The sequence below is a fragment of the Felis catus genome, chromosome E1 (assembly GCF_018350175.1).
Source record: "Felis catus isolate Fca126 chromosome E1, F.catus_Fca126_mat1.0, whole genome shotgun sequence".
Lineage (NCBI taxonomy): Eukaryota > Metazoa > Chordata > Mammalia > Carnivora > Felidae > Felis > Felis catus.
In genome coordinates, this window is record NC_058381.1 from 5192015 (window position 1) to 5204207 (window position 12193).

Consider the following 12193-nt stretch of genomic DNA (forward strand, 5'->3'; position numbering starts at 1 on the left):
TACTTAAAACTTGCTAAGAGGATAGATCTTTTTTTTAATTTTGTTTTTAATGTTTGTTTATTTTTGAGAGACAGAGAGAGAGAGAGAGCATGAGCAGGGGAGGGGCAGAGAGAGAGGGAGGCACAGAATCGGAAGCAGGCTCCAGGCTCTGAGCTGTCAGCACGGAGCCCGACGCGGGGCTCGAACTCACCAACGGTGAGATCATGACCTGAGCTGAAGTCAGAGGCTCAACTGACTGAGCCACCCAGGTGCCCCTAAGAGGATAGATCTTAAGTGTTTTCACAGCAAAGGAAAAAAAAGGAAAGAAAAAAAAATGCTAAGCATGTAGGTGATGGGTATGTTAATTAGCTTGATTGTTGCAATTGTTTCACAATGTATACATATATCAAAACATCAGGTTGCCTATCTTAAATATATACAATTTTTATTTGTCAATTATACCTCAATAAGCCTGGGGGGAAAAAAGAAATGAGCTATCAAGATTCGCAAAAACAAAGATGAATCTAGATGCATATTGTTTGGGGGGTTTTTTTGTTTGTTTTTTAATTTTTTTAATTTTTATTTTTTTAACGTTTATTTATTTTTGAGACAGAGAGACAGCATGAATGGGGGAAGGTCAGAGAGAGAGGGAGACGCAGAATCCGAAGCAGGCTTCAGGCTCTGACCTGTCAGCACTGAGCCCGACGCGGGGCTCGAACTCACGGACCGCGAGATCATGACCTGAGCCAAAGTCGGACGCTTAACCGACTGAGCCACCCAGGTGCCCCTCTAACTGCATATTGTTAAGTGAAAGATGACATTCTGAAAGGGGCAGAACTATGAGAGAGTAAACAGATCATGTTTGTGAGGGATTAGGGGGTACGGTGTTGGATAGGTGATATTTTTAGAGTGGTGAAACTATTCTGTATATTATAATGATGGAGACTGAAAAATTGGAGGGGAGAAGGTACCCTGCATATTGAATGATGAGACCATTCAACTTCCTTCTTCTCTTGGGCTTGTGGAAGGCCGTCCCACAGGCGACACCTGCAGGGAGGAGATAGCAAGATCATTCCTCAGGAACATGAAATAACCGGGAGAAAGGATATACCAAAACTGATGGTAAAGGGAATCTCTCATCAAAACAACCTTAACCAGAATGCCTTAGGCAAAAGCTCTACTCAGGCACACGCGGGTTCCTATTAACTCTAGCAGGTGCCTCGCTACGGAGATCACCAAGCTCCGAGGAAAACCTGTATCATGAGAGACACGATAGAGCAGAAAAGAAAAATCTCAGAGGAGGGACAGCAGCAACACCGGCAGGTGAAGAAAAGCCTAAAAAATCCTTTTATGTATCTCCACAGAGACATAAGAGAAAATATCGTACCGTGAAACAGAAACAGGCTGCTATAAAAAAGGAATATTTTACGAGAAACGAAAACCTTTGGGGAGTTAAAAATATGATAGAAGATGAAAAATTCAATATAAAATTTGGAAGATGATGTTGAAAGACTCCCTCACAAATAGAGGAGAAAGCTAAAAGAAACAAAATACATAGGGGACCAGTTTGGTGGGGTTTGACAGCCGAGAATAGGAGAGCACTGAGAAAATGGGTGGAAAATGTTTTTGAAGAAATATGTCAATAGAATTCCACATATCGGAGGTGTATGACTTTCCAGACTGAAAAGGCAAACCAAGTATCTGTCTTGTATCTTTACAAAGAGAGAAGGAGAAAGAGAGGGAGAGGGAGAGAGAGAGAAAGGAGGAGAGAGGATGGGAGGGAGGGAGAGAGGAGGAGGAGGACAGGGAGGAGGGGGAGGAGGAGGGGAGTGAGAAATCATATACAAAGTACCAGGAATCAGACTAACACTGTAACTACTCGACTAACCTGGAGGCTGGATGGCAACCCCATCAGTGCCTTCAAAATTCTGAGAGAAAATTGCCGCTTAGTTTCTGTAGCTAGCCAGATTATTGATGAGGTGTTAGTGTAGAATGTGCGCATCTTAGATGCGAAATGTCTGACACGTTCTATCTCCTGTGCCCACTGGCCCACTTTCTCAGGGAGTTACTAGAAGATGAATCCTGTAGAAACAAAGAAGCAGATGAAGAGGGAGAGAAACAAAAAACATGATCCTGGAAAGCAGGGGATCCAACACAGGAGAAAGATAAAGGCAGCCCTTTGGATGATGGTAAATAGAGTTCCCAGGGGCTTTTGGGACAGAGAACCACCAGTTCAGGTTGGAACAGGAGAGCTGGGGAAGGCTCTGGAGGAGGCTGGGATCAAGCATGCCAGTTACTAACGTGTTGAAATGTACCACGAGAGGATGCGCACAATTGGTAGAGAACTCGGGAATGAACTGGCTATGGATACTTGCAAAATGAAGCAAACGAGGCTCAGAAAAAAAGGAACACGATACCAAGAAAGGACCATCTTGCTCAACTGTGAACAACAGTCATATAGTAAAAATATGGTAGGTAATAAATGTGTCTAACCAAAGCAAGATAAATCTACGTTTGGAAGGAGAGGTAATCTCTATGTCTATAGAGACAGGGAGCCTGGCATCGGAGAGCTAAATTCTCATCATCTGCAGTGGTAGTTCAAGAGACAATATTTAAAAACTGAAAAGAAAAAACCAAAGACCGAAAGCATGTTACTTAGGAAGGTAGAGGTAAATACAGCAGGTGTGGACGGGGGCGGGAGGGAGGGGAAGGAGAATGAAAGGAACTGAAAGACGTTGTCTCTAGAAAATGGGGATTAGAGATGTTGAGGGGTAGGTAAAGCATAGTTCTTTTTTTCGTTTCGTTTTGTTTTGCTTTGTTTTGCTTTAAGTCATGTAGAACCGTTGGACTTTTTCAACAATTATTCAATAAACAAATAAATACACCAAGAGAAATTGACTAATGGAAAGTTGGTATACTTTGGAAACTTCAAGAGGTTTGCCTCCGGTGGTGTTTCTCGATGATTTATGAAGTGTCTTGGGTAGAGCTTGAAATATCTATCACCTTAGGGATAAAATATCCTAATTTTAAGGATGAAAAATCAAACATCGGGATTTTCCAAGGAGACCTAACTTGGGACAAACAGCTCCACTGTTGAAAGCTTTCTTTTCCATAACTTGCTGATTTTTCTTTTCACTTGTCAAGAAGTGACTTGGGGGCATATTATTTAAAATCACGGGGGTGCCTGGGTGGCTCAGTCGGTTAGGCGTTCGACTTCAGCTCGGGTCACGATCTCACGGTCCATGAGTTTGAGCCCCGCGTCGGGCTCTGTGCTGACAGCTCAGAGCCTGGGACCTGCTTCGGATTCTGTCTGTCTGTCTCTCTCTCTCTGCCCCTCCCCTGCTCATGCTCTGTCTCTCTCTGTCTCAAAAATAAAAACATTAAAAAAAATTTTTTAAAATAAAATCATGTACAAAGGCCGCCACAAATGTAAACCAATACGGATCACTGGGTCCAGTCAAAGCATAGATTAGGAGCTCTTGACCATCATCTCCGGACTTGAGACACCCAACCTTCTAGTTTGAACTTTGTTGTCTGATGGCACGATGTGGGAATAGTTTTCAGTGAGAAATCTTTCAGGTCCACCCAATTCTCTTAAAAACAAGCAAGTGCTTGCCACTGCCACTCATGATGACCCACCACTGAGATTTAGAGCTTTCCAATTTGGGAGAAATCAGGTGCACAGGAAAAAATAAAATAAAAAGGGAGAGAGATAGGAGGAAGAACTGGACTGAGCCATCAGTGAACCGGGCACTGCTGGCTAAATGCAAGATTGTCATCAGCATCTCACATTGTGATACGAAACAATATCATTGATGTAAAATACTTCCTTTTGTAATTGCATGAAAAAAAATGGTGGTACATTTAAAATTATTACTAGACGTCCAAATGTTGACCAAGCTTACCCATTGGAAGGTAAGGGCGGGGCGGGTGGGTGGGAGGAGCGCAAGCCCTCATGTTCGTTCTGGCTCCAGAAGCCAGACGCAGGTGTTACGGGTGGACCTTTACTCTATGGGCAGAACAGTGCAAGTGCAATCATGGTCTCCGGAGTCCAACAGCCTGGAACTGAGTGCCCTCATTCCGGCTTTCCAGCTGCGTGACGTTGACCTTGGGCAAGTCACTTAACCCACCTGGATTCCTGATTGCAGGGGTCAAGCAGAAGCTGGCTGACAGCTTCCTGGGGACGGGCAGGTGCATGCAAAATGCAGGAGGCGGGATTAGAAAATGTTGCACCCCCTTTCGCTTCTACTTAAGGGGCTCAGGTCTGAGCCACGTGGTTCCCGAGCGGGGTAGACAGGCCTGGCGTGCTGGCCTGCAGTCTGTCGCTGCGTCTCACGTGCCTGGCCACGGTGGGATCCGGACCCTGGGAACTTCGTCGGTGTGATGGACGGCAGACTCTGGACTGGGCACGAGAACAGTCTTCCCTTCAGCGCGCGCTCAGAGCAGCGCTTTGGTGCCCTCCGGGTCTGCGAAACTCCACATACAGAAAACAACCACAGCAAAGGCTTGGAGCAAGCCTCACAGGAAGGAGCTGCGTGTCTCGCGGTGCGAGGAGGCATAAACGCGCGAAGTACGATGTGTTTTGACACAACGAACTCACAGGCACAAACCCACTCTGTCTGCCGGGCTGCGTCTCTCACGCGCACCAGCCGCCTGCAGATGGGAAGGTGCTGTCAAGGCAGAGCAGCATGAGAGACAGAGAGTGAGTTGGGGGGGGGCGCCCCCATACTTTTTCTTTTTTAATGTTTATTTATTTTTGAGGCAGAGACAGTCTATGAGCAGGGGAGGGGCAGAGAGAGAGGGAGACCCAGAATCCGAAGCAGGCTCCAGGCTCCGAGCTGTCAGCACAGAGCCCGACGTGGGGCTCGAACCCACGAACCGTGAGGTCGTGACCTGAGCTGAAGTCGGACGCTGAACCGACTGAGCCACCCAGGTGCACCCTTTTTTCTTTTTTTTTTTTTTTTAATTTTTTAAGGTTTTTTTTTTTTTTTTTTTTCTTTTTTAACTCGGCACTGTGTTAAGCTCCAGGGATTCAGCAGCTAGAAAGATCAGGGGGTTTGATCTGAGGTTCCCGAGCAAGGAGACGGAACGTCTGAACACGAACGTAATTTCAATTAGCGATAAGTATCATAAAAAAAATAAAACAGGAAGAGGACATAACAGGAAACAGAGTGTCTTGGAGGCACGAGTTGAGATAGGGTGATTGTGGGAAGGTGAGTTTGAATTGAAATCTGAAAAATGAGAAGCAACCAGGCTGATAATAGCCCCGGGGTGTGGGGGGGGGGGAGAAGAAGGAATAGTAGGGGTGAGGGGTTGGGGGGGAAGCCGCAAGAAAGAAAGAAGTTTGGTATCATCTGCAACCAGGAAGCAGGCCAGTGTCCCTGAAACTTCGTGATCAGGGGAAGAGTAGACAGCAAGTCAGACGGTCAGCCAGAGGCCAGCTCATACAGGACCTCATAGGCCATTGAAAAAGAGGCCTGAGGACAGTAGAGATCACTGGAAGGTTTTCACCAGGGAAATGACAAGTAGACTTTTTTCTAAGTTTATTTTTTATTTAAAATGTTTAATGTTTATTTTTGAGACGGAGTGTGAGCAGGGGAGGGGCAGAGAGGGAGGGAGACGCAGAATCGGAAGCAGGCTCCAGGCTCCGAGCCGTCAGCACAGAGTCCGGCGTGGGGCTCGAACCCACGAACCGGGAGATGGTGACCTGAGCTGAAGTCGGACGCCCAACCGACTGAGCCACCCCGGCGCCCCGAATACTTTTTTCCTTTTAATTGCAAAACCAAAATGACAACATTAGAGAAAACACATCACATGAAATGTCACTGCCCCAATATGATTCCTATAATTTGTCTTTACTCGCGATCTTTTTTCCCTGTGCCTCTTACCTTTTCACACGGTTGTAACTGGTCTTTGGACTTAATATTATAAGAATTTTCTTGAGTTTTGTCTTGGTCTTATTTGTGACCTATTTTTTTTTTAAGTTACCCAATGCTATCTCATATGCATTCACTGTACTTTACTAATCACAGGGGCGTCTGGGGGGCTCAGTCGGTGAAGGGTCTGACTCTTGATTTCAGCTCAGGCCATGATCTCACGGTCGCGAGATCCAGCCCCGTGTCAGACTCCACACTGGGCTTGAGGCCTCCTTAAAATTCTCTCCCTCTCAGAGGGACACCTGGGTGGCTTAGTTGGTTAAGCTTCAGGTCACGATCTCACGGTTCGTGGGTTCAAGCCCCGCGTCGGGCCCTGTGCTGCCAGCTCAGAGCCTGGAGCCTGCTTCGGATTCTGTGTCTCCCTCTCTCTCTGCCCCTCCCTTGCTCATGCTCTGTCTCTCTCTGTCTCTCAAAAGTAAATAAACATTTTTAAAAATTAAAAAAAAAAGATTCTGCGGGGTGGGTGATGGGCATTGAGGAGGGCACCTGTTGGGATGAGCACTGGGTGTTGTATGGAAACCGATTTGACAATAAATTTCATATTAAAAAAAAAAGATTCTCTCCCCTCCCTCTGCCCCCTCCCCTGCTTTCACTCTCTTTCTCTCTCAAAAAAAAAAAAAAAATACTAATCGCAGACTCCTGGACTTTAAACTGCTACCAATTTTGTACTATAGGTAATATTGATCATTTTGGCTTCTTTTTTATTCCTTTTACTCACTTGCATTAAGCAGGATTCCTGGATGAAAGAGTATAGGTATTTTTATTACTCTTACATATTTTTTTTTTTACTTAAATAATACGCAATGGTCTTTCGATAAAATAATGCAGACTGATCACATGTGTTTGTGTGCTTGTATCTTTGTTCTCCCGAGATCCCACTGAACTGACAGAGGGCGGAGAGCACGATACTTGTTTGGAGGGCTCGAGATAGGGACTGAACACGGGTAGGCTGTAGCCTGCTGGAGAGACCGTGTGGTGAGGCTCTGTGGATGCAGAGAGGAGGGGCTGGCTGAACCGGAAAAGCTAGAACAATGAAAAGAAAAAAGAGGAAATCATAGAACACACCTCAGCCTCTTGTGAATGGACCAGAGTCGACTTAACCTTTCCCCAGCATTGAATGTCGTAATGGCTCATTTTATGTGTCACCTTGACTGGATCCTGGGGTACCCAGATGTTTGGCCAAACATTACTTCTGGGTGTGTCTGTGAGGGTGTTTCTGGAAGAGATTACGTTTGAGTCAGTAGACCGACTGTAAACTAATAGAAAACAATAGAATATATTTAATCAGTCTCTGCCCCTGACCCCGGGCACAAAGCTCCTAGAACCTTCATAATTTCACCTTGTTCTAATGTGGCGACTCTCGTGGGCTCTTGGGTGGCTGCTGGGTGGGGGCTGGTCACCAGAAGGACCAAACCATGATTAGAAGCTTGGAATTTCGTGCCCAACCCCCATCCTCCAGAGAAGGGGGAGGATCTGGAGGGGTTCATGGAGCTTCCAGACTGGTAAACACCTCCACACTGGGAGGGTGATACTCTAACTCCGTGGGAGACAGAAACCCTTGTGCTCGGGACCCTCCCAGAACCTCTCCCTATGTATCTCTTCATCTAGCTGTTCCTCTGTGTCGTTGGACAAACTGGTGAACATAAGCGTTTCCCTGAGTTCTGTGAGTGTCACCAACAAATTAATCCAACCCAAGGGGAGGACTGTGGGAAGCTCCGATTGGCAGCCGATTGGCCAGAAGCCCGGGTGACAGCCCCGACTCGTGGTTGGCATCTGAAGGGGGTGGTGTGCAGTCTTGTCCGACTGAGCCCTTCACCTGTGGGACCTGATGCTACGTTACACAATGTCAGAACGCAGCTAAACTGTAGGATGCTCAGCTGGTGTCGGGGAGAATTGCTGGGTGTGGGGTAAATCCCACACCCGTTTGGTGACCACGAGTGTTATGAGCGTTCTTTTTTTTGTCTTCTTTTTTTAGTTTATTTTTATTTACTTTGAGAGAGAGATAGGGAGCCAGTGGGGGAGGGGCAGAGAGAGAGGGAAGGAGAGAATCCCAAGCAGGCTCCACACTGTCGGCGCAGAGCCCGACGCAGGGCTAGAACTCACCAGCCGTGAGATCGCGACCTGAGCCGAAACCAAGAGTCGGGTGCTTCATGCACTGAGCTACCCAGGCGACCCCATGAGCGTTCTGTGTGAGCAGAGGAGACATATTCAGGAGGAGGACTGGGTAGCTTTTCTACCTCGCTGAGTAAAGTAGATTGCCCTTCCCAAAGTGGGTGGGGATCATGCAATGTGTTCAGGGCCCGAATGGAACAAAAAGGCAGAGGAAGGAAGCATCTACCATCACTGCCTGACGGCTGGTGCTGACCTTTAGGTCTTTTGCCTGTGGTTCCCACATCTATACCGCTGGCCTCCCTAGGTCTCTGGCTTACAGATGGCTGGTGTGGGACTTAGCCTCCATAACGGTATGAGACAGTCCCTTGTAATGAACTCCTTTATATATTAAAAGAGTATGTAGTATATCAAAAGAGTGTGCCTAATATACAAAGATTTTACATATGCCAAAGAAAAATATATATTATATCTCTAGTATCTATCACCTACCCGCCTGTCCTATTGCTTGATTGTCCTATGGCATTATCTAACACAATAGGTTACCTCTAGTGTCGTTTGGCGCCTATCGTAGGATATTGGTTTGCACTGTGAACCACGTTTCATTGACTGCCCCTGCACATCCCAGCTCCCTAGGACGGCAGCCTCCTGGGAGTGAACTCGCCAGGTCACGCCATTGGAGGGTCTTCTCCAGGTTCTTGTCGGGCACTGTCAAGTTGCCTTGGAAAGGGCCACCCCGCCCCCGCTTTGCATGCCGAGAGGCTCGTGTCCGTTTCTGCGCGTGCGCGGTTTCACCCCAGTGCACCGGCGTCCTCAGAACCTTGAAATTCACCTTCCTCTCTCCTTTGGAGTCCCCCATGCTGCCTGCCCCTGGTGTTTTCCCAGTGCCTCTCCTCTTTATTGACTCTCAGATAACCCACCGCTCTTCTCCCTTCCAGCCCAGAATGCATTTCATCAGAAGTCCAGACCCAGACTTCCCCAGAAGTCCAGACTTGGGGAAAAATCATTTAAATCCACAGGAAACCAGTTCCCTCAGTGGCAAAGTGAGAGGATCTTATCACATAATCTCTAAGGTCCTCTCATTTTAAGGTTTTATTGATAATAGAGAATGATTGAAAATAACCAAAATGTTTGGGGTGCTTGGGTGGCTCAATGCATTAAGCGTCCAACTCTTGATTTTGGCTCAGGTCATGATCTCGCAGTTCATGAGTTCAAACCCCGCGTCAGGCTCTGCCCTGATGCATGGAGCCTGCTTGGGTTTCTCCCTCTCTCTTTCTCTCTCTCTGCCCCTCCCCTGCTTGCTTTCTCTCTCTCCCCCCCTCTCTCTCTCTTCTCAAAACAAGTAAAAACATGATTTAAAATTTTTTAAAAAAGAGGGGCGCCTGTGTGGCTCAGTTAGTTAAGCATCTGACTTCGGCCCAGGTCATGATCTCACAGTTTGTGAGTTCAAGCCCCTCATCAGGCTCTGTGCTGACAGCTCGGAGCCTGGAGCCTGCTTCGGATTCTGTGTCTCCCTCTCTCTGCCCCTCCCCTGCTCCCTCTCTGTCTCTGTCTCTGTCTCTCTCAAAAATAAATAAACATTAAAAAAAGTTTTTAATAAAAAAGAGAAAGAAAAGAGAAAATAACCAAAATGTTTGACAACAGGGTTTAGTTAAATAAACATCCTATCCAGAGGATAGGATGCCAAACAGTCATTTTTTTTTTTAAGATGGACCTAACTGTCTCGTGTTACCATGCTAAATGAAATCCGCACGACCCTGTAGGACTCCACATTTAATCTCACAGATCTTGATGCCTAAACATAAAAAGAAACACACCGCAAGGCTAATAGCAATTTTCTATATAATAATTATATTCTCGGTAATACCGTCGTCATAAAAATGGCATTTTCTTTCACTGTGAAAGCCAGATACTGAAGTAGAATGACTTAAGCTTTTTGGCCTCTGTGCAGCTTTTCTGGACCCCCAGGCAGGACTAGGGCACTTGGTCCCGGCTCCCACCGTATCTAGAACAAGCCTCCATCACAGCAGACATTACCCCGCACGGTCATCACAAGCCAATGGGTCGGCTTCCTACCGAATTCTGAGTCTCCTGACAGAGTCTTTGTCTCGTTTATTGACGTAGCACGTGATGCCTGGCACTTCGAACACGCCAGACACATGTTGCAGAGTGAAACGATTCCTGTCGGAACTCCGGACCGATTCAATCGGATTTACTTCGGAGGCTTGATATTGCCCACCACCTCTCAGTTTCTACGGTAAATACTGTGAGCCCCTCAGATCATAGTTTCTCCTCAAGGCTTTGTCTACACCTGGGCTGAACTGCAACTGGGAGGTGGGGGCTCCCCAGGCATATGGATAGGAAAATTCCTTCGAGGGACATGGGGGCATCAGGCAGCCATACCTGGTGCATCAATTACGTGCGCCTTACATCTATCTCCCCACGCAGCCTTCAAGCTGTGATTTCGCTTCTTGCGCAAATGTCAAAACGGAGTAAATGTGCCAGCTGGGCCAGAGGACATGAGTAACTGTTCCCCCCGGCAGATACGTTTCTCAGGGCAAATTAAAGAACGGGCAAAATTTTGTCAGCTCAGCCTTTCTGAACTCCATTAACTCTGGAACACCGAGGAAATTAGTTTTGGGGATCTGCAGAGCTGGGGATGGGATTTCGGACTCTGGGGACCCGAATGGGGTATTGGCGCGCCCTGCAAAGCCTCCTGGGATGCTTTACACTTGGGATGCCACCCTCCTCACCTCCACCGACGGTCACTGTCACGAATGCCATAGAAAATAGGTCCAAGACAGGAAGGAAGTTGGTTAACCGTGGACTATGGGCTGTGGACAAACCTTCAAGTGTTGGTGCAAGAAAGTTTTAACATGGAGGAATTCTACCCTTGCCCAGGAGAAGATCAGGTTAAATATGCAAGGGTGTGGTTAAACATTAATGGAGCACGTAGAAGTGGCCCTTAAGCCATTTACTCTCTAAATGGTTTCCTGCTCATATATGCAGCCAGTGCAATTGATATTTATGCGTAGCTATTTAAAATCTGTATGTTTTGTTTTCATAGAAAAGGTCTTTTAAAAAGTAAAAGCATCCCAGCTTCTCTCTTCCATCCGTTTGATTCCCCAAGCTCTCCTGTGTAGCCCACCCTGGCACCCCAGGCAGACCCAGACCAAAGGCTACGTTCTTGAAAGGGCAAGCAGGACAATGGTACTCCGTGTGTTAAAAGTCTCCTTCGGTCGGAGCACCCGGGTGACTCAGCCCATTAAGCATCCGCTTCAGCTCAGGTCATGATCTCGCCGTCTGTGGGTTCGAGCCCCGCGTCGGGCTCTGTGCTGACGGCTCGGAGCCTGGAGCCTGCTTCGGATTCTGTGTCTCCCTCTCTCTCTGCCCCTTCCCTGCTTGCTCTCTGTCTCTCTCAAAAATAAATGAAACGTAAGAAACAAACAAACAAAAAACCAAAAAAAACCCTCTCCTCCGGCTCTTGTGGGTACCCCATAAAGCCCAAATTCCTGAGCTGGTATAAAAGGGCTTTCACAGTCTGACCCAGTTCCCCACCACAGAGCCCATATCGCAGACACACTGAGATGTACACGTTGCTCTGGGATGGCTTCCCGACTCATCACGCTCCTGTGTCTTTGCGCCCGTAATACTTCTGCCTGGAGAGCTTTCCTCTGCCTCTTTGGAAATTTTGTTTGCAGCCTTAAAATCAGCAAGCATGGATTCTTGCTCTCTCCTTTGGGTTTTCACAGTCCCTTAAGCAAACCTATTCTCTAGCAATTCCCCCCGGCGTTATAAATATCTGTTGACGTATGTTCGTCTCTTACTAAACTATGAAATTCTTGAGAGCGGAGACCTGCCATTCATCTCTGTGGAGCCAGTGCTTAGCAGAGTGTCTGACTCATCATAGATCCTTAATTCATGTTTATTGAATTTATTAATTAAGCCGTAACCAAGGCATCACCATCCATTTAATTGCAAATGAAGTCCCAAAGATGAAATTAACAGCCTCATTTCTATCAGCCTCGCTGATAAAGTGATGACAAACACTGAGTGCTTCTCACCATACCAGCCAACGTAGAGCAAAGAAAAGCATCCAAGGGCATTGGCCTTGCCCTCGAGTAGATTGTGATAGAGTGGGAAAGATAAGATTCCCGATTACAAAACAA

The 12193-nt window shown here is 46.9% G+C and overlaps 1 protein-coding gene and 1 long non-coding RNA gene across 4 annotated transcripts in view; one reads left to right on the top strand and one right to left on the bottom strand.

Moving 5' to 3' along the window:
- The window catches only part of ADPRM (ADP-ribose/CDP-alcohol diphosphatase, manganese dependent), a 578681-nt gene that overhangs the window by 516273 nt on the left and 50215 nt on the right, over nt 1–12193 (top strand). The window lies entirely within an intron of this gene.
- Nucleotides 1–12193, bottom strand: part of LOC109494183 — a 32565-nt gene that overhangs the window by 18393 nt on the left and 1979 nt on the right. The window lies entirely within an intron of this gene.